General features: G+C 44.7%; 1 pseudogene; it reads right to left on the bottom strand.

Moving 5' to 3' along the window:
* Positions 1–602: 602 nt before the first annotated feature.
* On the bottom strand, positions 603–2,231 carry LOC121548001 (annotated as a pseudogene).
* Positions 2,232–15,616: the final 13,385 nt, after the last annotated feature.

Raw genomic sequence — 15,616 nt, 5'->3', positions numbered from 1 at the left:
ATATAATTATTTCACTATTTACATTTACATTTCATGATCCTGCATTGCAGTGATTCATGAATTACTTAAAACTGTCAAACTGACCCATCAAAGTCAGTGGGCGGGGCTAACGCGAATCTAGTCTGATCCATTGCTTTGGTCTGAAGTAGAGTAGGCCAACCTGGATAGAGACAATGGAGGATCTCCGTGAACTTTCCAGGGAGTTGGTTAGAGACATTTTAAACTTAGCAGAGGATGTAGAAGCAGGACCTGCTGACATTATCCGGAATTGATTTGTCTTGGCTTGATGCAGAGGGTAACCAATCAGGCGTTAGGTTCCGCCTACCAACTTTTGATGGGTCAGTTTGACAGTTTTAAGTAATTCAGGAAGCACTCCAACGCAGGACCATGAAATGTAAATGTAAATAGTGAAATTATTATATATGTATTTTACATAAAATGAATCGGTATTTGAATTAATTAATGACACATTTAATAACACATTTATGTATTTAATTCTAATTTGAATTAATTAATGACACATTTAAGTAATTATTTAATGGTGTATTTATTTATTTAATTGTGGCACTTTTAGTCCTCCATATCCGGCAACAACACAAAAGCAGCGCTAATAGCATTATGCAGATCGGAACCATATGGCGCTGTCGGCGGTGTAGGTGCTGAAATAGCAGCACCGCACGTCAAACTTGACCTAGCTTCTGGGGGGCGCTGTTCCAGCTGCTGAAATTGACCTCTCTTTTAATGATGCATTATAGGCCTACAGTATGGGGTTTAGCATTCATCACCACCAATGTACACCCAAATAAAACATCTAAATATGCGTACTTACGTATTTTATCTTGTATATGATTTGCTTTATGAAACATATCGCGATATTTTCGTTATTTCTCTGTTTTTATTTGCTTCGAAGTAGGTCTATCAAGAGGCACACTTTTGAATATAGTTCAATATCATATAGTTTTATTTACTGATGATAGGCCTAAAGCTATTCATCATAAAACAATTTCGGTATATTCTCACTTCGACTTTTCTTGGCATATCAAGCCTTCTCATCAAACAACATCAACAAAGTAAAAAGAAACCAACAAGTTATTTTAAACGTGTCGTCTATTTTTGATGCTCTTGCGACTGGACAGCTACATCTCTTCAGCCAGTCCCAGTCGAGAGAAGGGAGGGAAGGGGCTTTTAGTGGTACGGCCTGCACAGAGCAGACACGACCACTGACAAGAACCTCTGGAAGGATGCCTGATACTCCGGGGTGAAGTTGTTGCCCATCCTCCCAGCGACCACCACGGTCAGAACATCAGCCAGCAGCTAGAGGACAGAAAAAATATATAGGAGAAAACTGATTAGATCTTTTACATTTTTGACTACATTTCTGACTTCAAGCTAAATGCTACTTTAACTATACATACAATTAACGAATGTTACGGCCTACAGGCCTATGCTATGGCAATTATGAAAATGCTGCCTAAATCAATTTCTGCGCTACCCGGCCTTTTCCTATTTGTGCTGCAGTTGGAACAAATTAGAAACGTAATATTCATTGAATATTGGCTTCTATGTTCAAATCCTACCTTGAAGTTGTCGGGATTCACATGTAGTTTCTTGAGTGCAGCACGGTCAGCTCCGGGTATGTGTTCTTGATGTCATCCATGTTCTTCAGAGCTCTGTCCAGACCTCGCAGCACGGTGACGCTGTGCTTAGCAATCAGAGGGTTGTTGATGATGATGGCCTCTGCGTTGTTCAAGTTGCCGAAGCCCCAGTACCTCTGGGACCAGGGGTACACGACAGACACCTGTCATGTGGAAAATAAAGTCATAGGCCTACTTTAAACTCTCGGAAACCTGCTCAAATCATAGAACGTTGTTGTATGTCAATGTGATAATCCCAAAGACCCCTGAAGTTTTCTCGAGACAATTTTTCGTCAATACTGCATACCGGTAATATAATAGATTACTGTACATTATTGTTTTATGGAATTAAAATTGGGATGTGATAGCAAAGCACTTACCTTTCCAGGGATTCGGCGGTAACTCTATCGTAGTCGAGGTTAGAGAAGATATCAGTGACGGCTGCGCGCCCTTCATTTGTCCACTCGACCATTTTTACTGTTGGTCGGTTTCTTGAGTTGCACAGAAAACTATATGAGACAAACTATTTATGCAACGAGTAACTATGCGTTCTATGGAAAATAATGAACGACGTGGAAGTGGTGTTCCACGACGCGCTAGCGGATTGGTACTGACCTTCCACAGAGTTGCATTATTTTCCATTGAACGCATAGAGCCCCGAGTTGAATATCCCTTTTGTACCATGGCTATAATTTAACACGTTTGCCACCAGAAATGTGTTCATTTGCCGGTAGAAATGTGTATCATCCACTGAAGTAGCTAGAAAGTTTACTAAATAACAGTAGTTGCCGTGGTAACCAAACAAACAGACTTTCTAGTTTAGCTAACCAATCCATAATCCTGGCTTTCTATTATGAAAATCGAATTCAACAATGCCAATACAATAACGTTTTCAATTCGACTTTTGCTTTCAAAAGTAGCTCAAACATAGAAACATGTAAGAATTAACTTCATAGCCATTGAATTCTACCATGCAATTCTACCGGGGTTATTTAAGTGATAATAATGCCCGAGAAGCCAGTGTTTGGAGGATATATTGGCACGGGTGTTGTTCGTCTTGGGCCGGCAAACAGTGCCAATATATCCTCCAAACACCGGCTTCGAGGGCATTATCAGGTTACCAACATATACAAATAATGATTTACATATTTTCATTAAAAACGTTATTTTTATTAATTTATTCATACTATTTCATCCTTCCACAACATATAGTCCCGTCACAAATCTAGGGTTTCTACCCAAGCCTGCTGGTCGTTCCTTCTATCAGTTCGGTTGCCAGAAACGCGACAGTCATTCAGTATTTTTGTTCTGTGTCTATGGAGGCGACCCAGTCGTTCGTTCTAAATGTTCTATTGCCATGCTGGCTGGCAACGTTCTTATCCCTTGCTTGCTAGCTGGCCAACTACGTCTAACAAAGTAGCTGCATTTGCATTTGTTTAAGCTGTTTTCTAGTGATATTTATTTGGATATATCGATAAGAATTAGCTAATTTTGCACGATTTCACCTACCATAAAAAACGTGCACTCTTGTCAGGACACTGTTGTTCAGATGAGCTAGCAAACAACACAGCTAACACAATCACTTCAAACTGAAGCTGGAAAGATTGCAGACTAGTTGCACATCGTTTCGTTTTACCTGTTTTCTATTGATAGTTCTTTGTATATATCCATAAAAATGATGCTGATTAATGATTTCAACTGTCTGAGAAAAGCAGCCTGCCTGTCTCTCTCATCCCGACTCCCAACATGTTCATTACTATGGGACAGTTGGAGATCAAATTTGAATATTGAAACAATGTTGCAAATATAGGAGAGACAGAAAGCAAGGTTATTTTAAATCTCCGCTGTTGAAAACTAAATGTTAGTCTAAAAGAAATGTGAGATAAAGTCTAGATGCTTTTTATAGTGGAGTTTATAAATTGCCTGGCTGGGCTGATGAGACAGTGGATTGCACAGTCAGATGGCACAGAGTAAATAGGCATTTTAACGTCATAGATTTAGCTGGTGGTAACTTGAAGAATAGACACCGGCTGGAATGCGGTTTTAACCAATCAGCATTCAGGATTAGATCCACCTGTTGGATAAATGGCCAATATACACTATGTGGCCAAAAGTATGTGGACACCCCTTCAAATTAGTGGATTCGGCTATTTCAGCCACACCCGTTGCTGACAGGTGTATAAAATCGAGCACATAGCCATGCAATCTCCATAGCATGGCCCGTAGAATGGCCCGTACTGAAGAGCTCAGTGACTTTCAACGTGGCACCGTCATAGGATGCCACCTTTCCAACAAGTCAGAGCGTCATATTTCTGTCCTGCTAGAGCTTACCCTGGTCAACTGTAAGTGCTGTTATTGTGAAGTGGAAACGTCTAGAAGCAACAATGGCTCAGCCGCAAAGTGGTAGGCCACACAAGCTCACAGAAGAGGACCGCCGAGTACTGTCCTCGGTTGCAACACTCGCTACCGAGTTCCAAACTGCCTCTGGAAGCAACGTCAGCGTTGGGAGCAGAAATGGGTTTCCATGGCCTAGCAGCCGCACACAAGCATAAGATCACCATGAGCAATGCCAAGCGTCGGCTGGAGTGGTGTAGAGCTCACCGCCATTGGACTCTGAAACAGTGGAAATGTGTTCTCTGGAGTGATGAATCACACTTCACCATCTGGCAGTCCAACGGACGAATCTGGGTTTGGCGGATGCCAGGAGAACGCTACCTGCCAGAATGCATAGTGCCAACTGTAAAGTTTGGTGGAGCAGGAATAATGGTCTGGGGCTGTTTTTCATGGTTCGGGCTAGGCCCCTTAGTTCCAGTGAAGGGAAATCTTAACTCTACAGCATACAATGACATTCTATATGATTCTGTGCTTCCAATTTTGTGGCAACACTTTGGGGAAGGCCCTTTCCTGTTTCAGCATGATAATGCCCCCATGCACAAAGCGAGGTCCATACAGAAATGGTTTGTCGAGATCGGTGTGGAATAACTTGACTGGCCTGCACAGAGCCCTGACCTCAATCCCATCGAACACCTTTGGAATGAATTGGAACGCCGACTGCGAGCCAGGCATAATTGCCCAACATCAGTGCCCGACCTCACTAATGGTCTTGTGGCTGAATGGAAGCAAGTCCCTGCAGCAATGTTCCAACATCTAGTGGAAAGCCTTCCCAGAAGAGTGGAGGCTGTTATAGGAGCAAAGGGGGGACCAACTCCATATTAATGCCCATGATTTTGGAATGAGGTTTTAGATGAACAAGTGTCCACATACCTTTGGCCATGTAGTGTACCATGGCTAAGGGCTGTCCTTAGCATGATGCAAAGCGGAGTGCCTGGATACAGCCCTTAGCTGTGTTATATTGACCATATACCACAAACCTCTGAGGTGCCTTATTACTATTATAAACTGGTTACCAATGTAATTAGAGCTGTAAAAATAAATGTTTTGTCATACCTGTGGTCTTTTTTTAAATTTTATTTTTATTTAACCTTTATTTAACTAGGCAAGTCAGTTAAGAACAAATTCTTATTTACAATGACGGCCTACACCGGCCAAACCTGGACGACGCTGGGCCATTTGTGCGCTGCCCTATGGGACTCCCAATCACAGCCGGTTGTGATACAGCCTGGAACCAGGGGGTCTGTAGTGACGCCTCAAGCACTGAGATGCAGTGCCTTAGACCGCTGCGCCACTCGGGAGGTCTGATATACCACGGCTGTCAGCCAGTCAGCATTAAGGGCTCGAACCACCCAGTTTATAAATACAGATTATAAACTGGGTGGTTCGAGCCCTGAATGCTGATTGGCTGACAGCTGTGATATATCAGACTGTATACCAGGGGTATGACAAAACATTTGTTTTTACTGCTCTAATTACGTTGGTAACCAGTTTATAATAGCAATAAGGCCCCTTGGGGGTTTGTGGTATATGGCCAATATACCACGGCTAAGGGCTGTATCCAGGCACTCCGCTTTGCGTCGCATAAGAACAGCACTTATCCATGGTATATTGGCCATATACCACACCCCCTCTTATTGCTTAAATACACTCCAGCCAGATGTAGGGAGATGTGTCTGATTGGCTGTCCATGGAGATGTACATGCCTCTCAAGGAAAATGTGTGGATTTTCAGGTGGGTAACTTGGATCTCTGCTTAGTTGAGATCAAAATTAGGGCGTTTTATATTCTTTCAACCAAATTTCATGTTTCTTTTTATAGCCCTCATACATGTTTTTAAGAAGTATGTAGGCTAGGCATACATAAGGAACTAAAATCAATTGCATTAGCCTAAGTTCTAGATACTGTATCGAGACAGCTGAATATTTGTTTTAAATTACTTAGGAAAATACATAGAAACATAAACATGTAATTTATTTATTTCCACTGAATTACCAAACATTTGGGCTCTGTTTCATACAGTTTAATACAAAACAATTTCTCTTTTTCATAGTGTTTATCAGTAGACTATTACCTCCTCTCAAAGTTAGCTTTAAAAAAATATATTAATACATTGTAGATTCATTATATTCATAATTCAATAAATAAGCATATAATAAAAACAAAAATATATATTGAAATACATGTAGTAAATTGTTTAATACAATGTATTAACCCCTTGTGTTTTGTTCAAAAAGGCTATACGGTTGATGTTCTGGGTCAATATGACCCATACAGTAGCCTAAGTACAGTAAGTAGGCTACAGTAAATACAGTACGTTCAGTAAACGTACAGTTACCCTTTTCAAAACGTTGCTAAGAATAGCCTACATCAAAAGCAGACAAGCTTTTATTTCACTTTTCTATTTTAAGGCAACCAATGTGATAGGTTGAAGATATTATATGTATAAAAAACATTTTATGAAAGGCCTGTAGGCCTAATGCTCATAGAAAATTAAATTTCTGCTCGAAATTGTTATCTATTATTTGTATCTAAATACTTTTTTTATTATTTGAATCATTAGTAATAAAAAATATATATTAATCTGAAGGTTTCCACTCATATGAAATATAGCAGTCTAGGCTAAATAGATTTTAATTATTATGAAATACACTTTATTGTAGTAATTTTCATTATATTTAATTAATTTATCTCAGTGTATTTGTTCGTTTCTTAATTGTTGAAGTGACTCCATTACATTTTTACATGAGCTTTAATTCGTTTTGTTTGCTTGGAATTACACACTTCTTTCACCGATATATTTCCTGACATCTTCTTAGCAGTCCTATATTTGAGAAACGGGGGTAGCGGCTGGTAGCCTATTCATGTAGGCCTAGCACAAAAGATGTCTACAACAGAATGGTTTTACAAATCACGTTAATCTACTACAGTCCTAGTGGATGAGGTATAAATGCCCCCTATAAATTATAATGTAAAGCGCTTTAAGCATTGGAAAAGCATCCAGCATGCACTACCAATCAAATTTTCGTTATTAGTATAGCACAGGTATTAATATTGATTATAAGTAATTTTGCGACCATTTCAATTTATTGGGATAAGTAGTATTGTAATTTAATAGTGTCATCATAACATTTTTGCTATTTTGTTTGTTCATTTTCAATGACATAGTTGTCTTTGCTTTAGAGTTTTTGCCTCCAATATTTGAATCTCTAATGGTCGACTAGCGCATCCTCTTTTTACCGCTAGCTACCTCACAAGCATCCCTTTTTTTTTTTTTTGCAATAGTACCAAGAAAGACCATAAAAACTGCACTTTTTATATTTCAATAAAGGACACCATTTATTTCCACACTGAGGACCACAACTGGTGTGAGTGCTGGTGTGTTGGTGTGTGTTGGTGCTGATTGGTCCTATAGCGGTACTTCTCGGCCAGAGCCAGGGCCAGCAGGGCCAGGAACTTGTCCATGGCAACGTGGATCTGAGGGGTGAACTCCTCGGCGAACAGCATTGACAAGACCACCAGGATGCAGTGGGACAGAATCTGACGAGGGACAAACAGAGCAAAGAGTCAGTTTGATTATACTGACAAAAGTGCAACGACACCTTCTGCAAACGTTATAGGTAAGCTAATACATGACCCATACGCCTATAGAGCATATGGCTATGTTGGCTATAGTTCATGATAATTACCTTGAAGTTGACGGGGTGAACTCTAAGCATGAATGCGTGCAGCTCGCTACGGGTCATCGATAAAGTCTCCCAATATTTACCTGGCGAGAGCCTCGGCGCCGATCTCGTCAGACCGGCTGGAGACTTTCGCAAAGAAGTTTTGACAAATACTTTTTCCTTAGCCTTAGCTGACAGGCTCATTTTGGCAAGAGGTTCTGCTGTACCACACAAGCTATTCATAGGATGAATGAAGCTTTAGAAGGGTCTGAAGTTAGACGGATCCTGACACCTATTTTATGGCCCAAGACATACCTGTCACCAAACCCCACCTCTATTTGTTTTCTATTGGCTATGAGGAGATAATTGAGTAAAATTATGAGTGAGATGGAACATGCACCAATTTGTAAGTAGCTCTGGATAAGAGCGTCTGCTAAATGACTTAAATGTAAATGTAAACATCAGTTCTCTGAATTGAGGGTGTTGTCTTGTCTTATCACTTTTGCCTATATATGGTAACACAGCAAATCCTTATGCGTTTGACATAGAGTAACCAAGTCCATTGCCAGGTGTTGCCACCATATCTATTAGAGTTAAATATAGCCTAGAAACACTTCTCTAAAAATGTAGCCAACTTTTTTGAAAATAGGGACTTTGATATCTATTACTATGTAACAGATATGATCTCTTATAATGCAATAATATATCTTACACAATATAACGATGACGAAGACTTACTGCTGCTTGCTATTTGACAATAACCTAAGTATGACAATTGGTCTGTTCTTATTAAAATAGATTATACTTTGCACCAATTTCTACTTTCAAAAAATTGTGCACAATTAAGAAAATAGAAAAGTGACCGTTTTATAATTGATTGAGTTGCTAACAGAGGAGTGGTGACTTGATATTAGCAGATGGGGAACAAACAGAATGAAGACCAACATTCGATAGGTTCTCAACGAATAGAATGATTTCTAGAATGAAGTGCCTGATATTGTGATACTGAAGAAAGGAAATGTTATGTAACTGTCTTTAAGAAGGTGTTATGTATGTGGCAGCTGCCTTCTCCTACACCTGCCTATGTGATGAGGAGGAATAATCTGCTTGGGAACAGTATAGCCACAGTGGAGAGACATATGGTTATACATTTTATTGGGATGCTTTCATTAAATAAATGGAAAACGCATAAATACGCCTTTCACTCATAGACTTTCTGAGATCATGTGTGGGCCTACTGTATGTGCTTAAAGGTAACACTACAAATGTAGGATCTTAATTTGATCACCATGCCTGGAAAATATGACTGTTCACCTGGGAAATGTCAGGGATTTCTGATGCAATGCAGCAAATGCATTGAGCACAACCCCACTAACTTCACCACCAACAAGAGCAGGGTGGATTTTGTTGTGTCTCTACTCACAAGCAAAGCCCTGGATTGGGCCACCACCATATGTACTACCAACAGCGCAGAACTCGGATCCAAGACCCATTTCCACACCCTCTTCAAAGAGGTATTTGATCACTCTCCTTCCGGTCGTCCTATAGGAGACCTCCTCATAGAACTTCAACAAGGACGCAATTCAGCTGCCGAGTATGCCCTCGAGTTCCGCACCATGGCTGCAGGGAGTGGATGGAGTGAGGCTGCTTTGCTTACTGTCTACCGAAGAGGGCTTAACAGGGAACTTCAGGCGGCGCTGGCCTGTAGAGGTGACCTTCAGGATTTAAATCAATACATTTGTATGTCCATCTCCATCGACCACCTCATCGCAGACCGCCGAAGAACTCTGCCACCCAGGAACCAGAAACCTTCTCTTTCCATGATTCCGTCATCCTGTCCGAGTCTTCCAGAGCCCATGCAGTTGGGCCATGCTCCTCTCCCGTGTATCGAACATCAAAGGCGGATCCAAGAAGGGCTCTGCCTATACTGTGGAGGGAAAGATCATCTACTCAGCCATTGCCCTGTTCGCCCCCCACGGAGAGATGAGAAGGGTCCCTCCGCTGCCATGCAGGTAGGCGTGTCCTTATTGCTAAATATCTCCCAGAAGCAATTCTCCATCCCAGTATTGATAACCGTGAAGGGGCTTACTAAGTACGTAGAGGGCTTGGTAGATTAGGGAGCAGCAGGTAATTTTATCGATCACCAGCTAGTACAAGAGCTTGACATTGATCTAACACCTGTCACCCCTCCCTTAAGGATTAACACCCTGGACGGGCAGCCATTGGGCTCAGGCTTCATTACGCACCTGACACTGAGCGTCACCCTCCAGATTGGAGTCTTCCACACCGAAACCATTAAACTCATGGAACTCTCATCCCCCAAACAACCACTCATCCTCGGACACCCCTGGCTTTGTCATCACGACCCTGCAATCTCGTGTCGACAAGGTGAACTACTGTCCTGGTCTTCTACCTGCTTCACCAGTTGTCTCAGCCTACCCTGCAGAGCCACCACCATTAAGGACTCTGCCTCTGCAGTGCCACCCACTATACCATCTGAATACACCCAGTACAGCAATGTCTTCAGCAAAATCAAGGCCTCCACTCTGCCACCACATCGCCCAGGGGACTGTGCTATTAACTTACTCCCTGGAGTGTCCCCACCGAAGGGCCGTGTTAACCCCCTATCTATTCCGGAAAATGAGGCAATGGAGAACTACATAGATGAAACACTCAAACTGTTTCATTCGTCCTTCTTCCCCGGCTGCGTCCAGCTTCTTCTTCGTTGGGAATGTATTGATTACCGTTCCTGTCACGCCCTGACTCAGGGGACGCTTATATGTTGAGTCAGGGTGTGTATATTCCTTGTTGTGCGTTTTCTATGTTTGTGATCTAGTATGTATAGTTCTATGTTGGACGGTGTGGTTCCCAATCAGAGGCAGCTGTCGCTCGTTGTCTCTGATTGGGGACCATACTTAGGCAGCCTATTGGCACTGTCTAGTTGTGGGATCTTGTTCCTTGTAAGGTATGTTGTGTGTGCTACCTTGGACTTCACGTTTCGTTTCGTTTATTGTTTTGTCGTGTGTTTATTTAGTTTAATAAACATGTACGTATATCACGCTGCGCCTTGGTCTGACCCGTCATTCAACGAACGTGACAGTTCCCTGAATGACGTCACGGTCAAGAACCGTTTCCCTCTTCCTCTGATACCTGGGTGACCAGAGGAGGGAGACGTGAGGGTGTATGTCAATAGATCAGACGGTCACGGACAAGAGACGGCACGTACTGCAGCCCAGCTGGACACTGAGGTGGAGATGGCTCTGTGCGTACTGCCCGCTCTATGTCCGTGTCCATCGCCCATACTAGCGGCGCCACAATGCAGGAGGCCGGGAGTATGAGGCTGTTGTCTATGGACCTCTCCTCTGTGTTGTACAGTCGTGACAGCGCGTCTGCCTTCACATTCTTCGTACCCGGGATGTATGACAGAGTAAACTCAAACCGGGTGAAGAATATGGCCCACCTGGCCTGGCGAGGGTTCAGCCTCCTCGCTGCCCGGATGTACTCCAGGTTACGGTGGTCCGTCCAGACAAGGAAAGGGTGTTTCACCCCCTCGAGCCAGTGCCTCCACACTGTCAGGGCTCTGACTACAGCCAACAGCTCCCGATCACCAACGCCGTAGTTCTACTCTGCCGGGCTGAGCTTCTTGGAGAAGAAGGCACATGGGAGGAGCTTGGGTGGTGTGCCCGAGCGTTGAGACAGGACAGCACCTATCCCTACCTCGGACGCATCCACCTCCACTGCGAACGGTAGTGATGTATCGGGATGGGCCAGTACCGGGGCTGAGGTGAACAGAACTCTCAGGTTATTGTAGGCCCTGTCAGCCTCAGCAGACCAGCGGAGCCAGGACGTCCCACCCTTCAACAGAGATGTGATGGGAGCTGCGACCTTGCCAAAGCCCTGGATAAACCTCAGATAGTAGTTGGCAAAGCCAATAAAACGCTGCACCTCCTTTACCGTGGTTGGAGTCTGCCAATTACGCATGGCTGAAATGCGATCTCCCTCCATCTCCACACCTGAGGTGTTAATGCGGTATCCGAGGAAGGAGACGGACTGCTGGAAAAACAAACACTTCTCTGCCTTGGCATGAAGGTCATTTTCCAACAGTCGGCCCAGCACTTTGCGAACCAGGGATACATGCTCGGCACGCGTAGCTGAATACACCAGAATGTCATTGATGTAGACCACTACACTGTGACCAAGCATGTCCCGAAACACCTCGTTCACAAAGGACTGGAAAACGGATGGAGCATTCATCAAACCGTACTGTCACGATCGTCTACGAGAGAGGACCAATGCGCAGCGTTGAAGGTGAACATAATATATATTTATTAACTGATCACACGATCAAAACAATAACCAACGATGCGTGACGTCTAAGGTTACAACACGAACAAACCTTAACGGAACAAGAAACCACAACACAAAGTGAAAAGACCGATAGTAAATATGGCTCCCAATCAGAGACAACCAGCTGACACTCATTGCATCTTATTGGGAGTCACTCAGGCCCACATAGATATACAAACATAGACTTACATACCCTGGCTCAACATAACATAGTCCCCAGAGCCAGGGCGTGACAGTACCCCCCCCCCAAAGGCGCGGACTCCGACCGCGCCAAACAACCACAACAGGGAGGGACCGGGTGGGCACTCCGCCTCGGCGGCGGATCCGGCTCGGACATGACCCAGGCACGGGTTGTGCTGGACTGACGACGCGCACCCCTGGCTTGGTGCGTGGAGGAGGAACGGGCCTTACCAGGCTGACGACGCACACCGTAGGCTTGGTGCGTGGAGCAGGGACAGGCCGGACTGGGCTGACGAAGCACACCACTGACTTGGTGCGGGGAGCAGGAACGGGCCGGACCGGGCTGACGAAGCGCACCCCTGACTTGGTGCGGGGAGCTTGGATGGGCCGGACTGGGCTGGCGACGCGCACCACAGACTTGGTGCGGAGAGCAGGAACGGGCCGGACAGGGCTGACGCAAACGCACCACAGACTTGGTGCGGAGAGCAGGCACGGGCCGTGCCGGACTGACGACGCACACCACTGGCTTGGTGCGGGGAGCTTGGATGGGCCGGACTGGGCTGGCGACGTGCACCACAGACTTGGTGCGGAGAGCAGGAACGGGCCGGGCTGGGCTGTCGACGCACACCGTAGGCTTGGTGCGTGGAGTAGGAACGGGCCGAACCGGGCTGACGATGCGCACCCCTGACTTAGTGCGGGGAGCAGGAATAGACCGGACCGTACTGGGGACACACACCACTGGCCCTACACCGGGATCTGGAACGGGCCGGACCAGACTGGCAACACACGCCAGTACCTCTCGCCGTGCCTCTACATCCTCCATCCCCTCTTCGACCAGTGGCCCCCGTAACCTGGCGGCCTCCTCTGGCAACCCACTGGGCCGCTCTATCGCGGCCTCCTGCTGGTCCGACGTCGTGAGCCCCCCCCTAAAAAATGTCTGGGAGTCTCTCTTCCCCGTGGGCCAGGCCTCGATAATTCTCGCCCACCTCTCGCTCCTCTGCTTCCAATCTCCGTCATTCAGCTCCTCATTCGGCTTGACCCAGTCGAAGCTCTGCCTCCACTGTTGCCAAGTCCACCTACTCTGCTCCTCACTAGGCTGCTTGGTCCAGTTCTGGTGGTTTCTTCTGTCACGATCGTCTACGAGAGAGGACCAATGCGCAGCGTTGAAGGTGAACATAATATATATTTATTAACTGATCACACGATCAAAACAATAACCAACGATGCGTGACGTCTAAGGTTACAACACGAACAAACCTTAACGGAACAAGAAACCACAACACAAAGTGAAAAGACCGATAGTAAATATGGCTCCCAATCAGAGACAACCAGCTGACACTCGTTGCCTCTGATTGGGAGTCACTCAGGCCCACATAGATATACAAACATAGACTTACATACCCTGGCTCAACATAACATAGTCCCCAGAGCCAGGGCGTGACACGTACGGCATCACCAGGTATTCGTAATGCCCCGTGGTTGTGCTGAATGCTGTCTTCCATTCGTACCCCTCTCGGACACACACCAGGTTATACGCACTCCGTAGATTTAATTTTGTGAAAAAGCGCGCCCCATGCATTGACTCAATCACAGATGGGATGAGGGGCAGAGGATAACTATAATGTATTGTCCCCTTGTTCAATGCTAGGTAATCAATGCACGGGCGCAGACCTCAGTCTTTCTTCTTCACAAAAAAGAAACTCGAGGAGGCGGGCGAAGTGGAGGGACGTATGAACCCCTGGCGCAGGGACTCGGAGATATACAGTGGGGGAAAAAAGTATTTAGTCAGCCACCAATTGTGCAAGTTCTCCCACTTAAAAAGATGAGAGAGGCCTGTAATTTTCATCATAAGTACACGTCAACTATGACAGACAAAATGAGAATTATTTTTCCAGAAAGTCACATTGTAGGATTTTTTATGAATTTATTTGCAAATTATGGTGGAAAATAAGTATTTGGTCAATAACAAAAGTTTCTCAATACTTTGTTATATACCCTTTGTTGGCAATGACACAGGTCAAACGTTTTCTGTAAGTCTTCACAAGGTTTTCACACACTGTTGCTGGTATTTTGGCCCATTCCTCCATGCAGATCTCCTCTAGATCAGTGATGTTTTGGGGCTGTCGCTGGGCAACACAGACTTTCAACTCCCTCCAAAAATTTTCTATGGGGTTGAGATCTGGAGACTGGCTAGGCCACTCCAGGACCTTGAAATGCTTCTTACGAAGCCACTCCTTCGTTGCCCGGGCGGTGTGTTTGGGATCACTGTCATGCTGAAAGACCCAGCCACGTTTCATCTTCAATGCCCTTGCTGATGGAAGGAGGTTTTCACTCAAAATCTCACGATACATGGCCCCATTCATTCTTTCCTTTACACGGATCAGTCGTCCTGGTCCCTTTGCAGAAAAACAGCCCCAAAGCATGATGTTTCCACCCCCCATGCTTCACAGTAGGTATGGTGTTCTTTGGATGCAACTCAGCATTCTTTGTCCTCCAAACACGACGAGTTGAGGTTTTACCAAAAAGTTATATTTTGGTTTCATCTGACCATATGACATTCTCCCAATCCTCTTCTGGATCATCCAAATGCACTCTAGCAAACTTCAGACGGGCCTGGACATGTACTGGCTTAAGCAGGGGGACACGTCTGGCACTGCAGGATTTGAGTCCCTGGCGGCGTAGTGTGTTACTGATGGTAGGCTTTGTTACTTTGGTCCCAGCTCTCTGCAGGTCATTCACTAGGTCCCCCCCGTGTGGTTCTGGGATTTTTGCTCACCGTTCTTGTGATCATTTTGACCCCACGGGGTGAGATCTTGCGTGGAGCCCCAGATCGAGGGGAGATTATCAGTGGTCTTGTATGTCTTCCATTTCCTAATAATTGCTCCCACAGTTGATTTCTTCAAACCAAGCTGCTTACCTATTGCAGATTCAGTCTTCCCAGCCTGGTGCAGGTCTACAATTTTGTTTCTGGTGTCCTTTGACAGCTCTTTGGTCTTGGCCATAGTGGAGTTTGGAGTGTGACTGTTTGAGGTTGTGGACAGGTGTCTTTTATACTGATAACAAGTTCAAACAGGTGCCATTAATACAGGTAACGAGTGGAGGACAGAGGAGCCTCTTAAAGAAGAAGTTACAGGTCTGTGAGAGCCAGAAATCTTGCTTGTTTGTAGGTGACCAAATACTTATTTTCCACCATAATTTGCAAATAAATTCATAAAAAATCCTACAATGTGATTTTCTGGATTTATTTTCCGCAATTTGTCTGTCATAGTTGACGTGTACCTATGATGAAAATGACAGGCCTCTCTCATCTTTTTAAGTGGGAGAACATGCACAATTGGTGGCTGACTAAATACTTTTTTCCCCCACTGTATGTCTCCATCGCCTCCGTTTCAGCCTGCGA

This window comes from Coregonus clupeaformis, chromosome 31 (genome assembly GCF_020615455.1).
Source record: "Coregonus clupeaformis isolate EN_2021a chromosome 31, ASM2061545v1, whole genome shotgun sequence".
Classification (NCBI taxonomy): domain Eukaryota; kingdom Metazoa; phylum Chordata; class Actinopteri; order Salmoniformes; family Salmonidae; genus Coregonus; species Coregonus clupeaformis.
The sequence above is the reverse complement of the archived record's forward strand: the minus strand, read 5'-3'. Positions and strand labels throughout refer to the sequence as shown.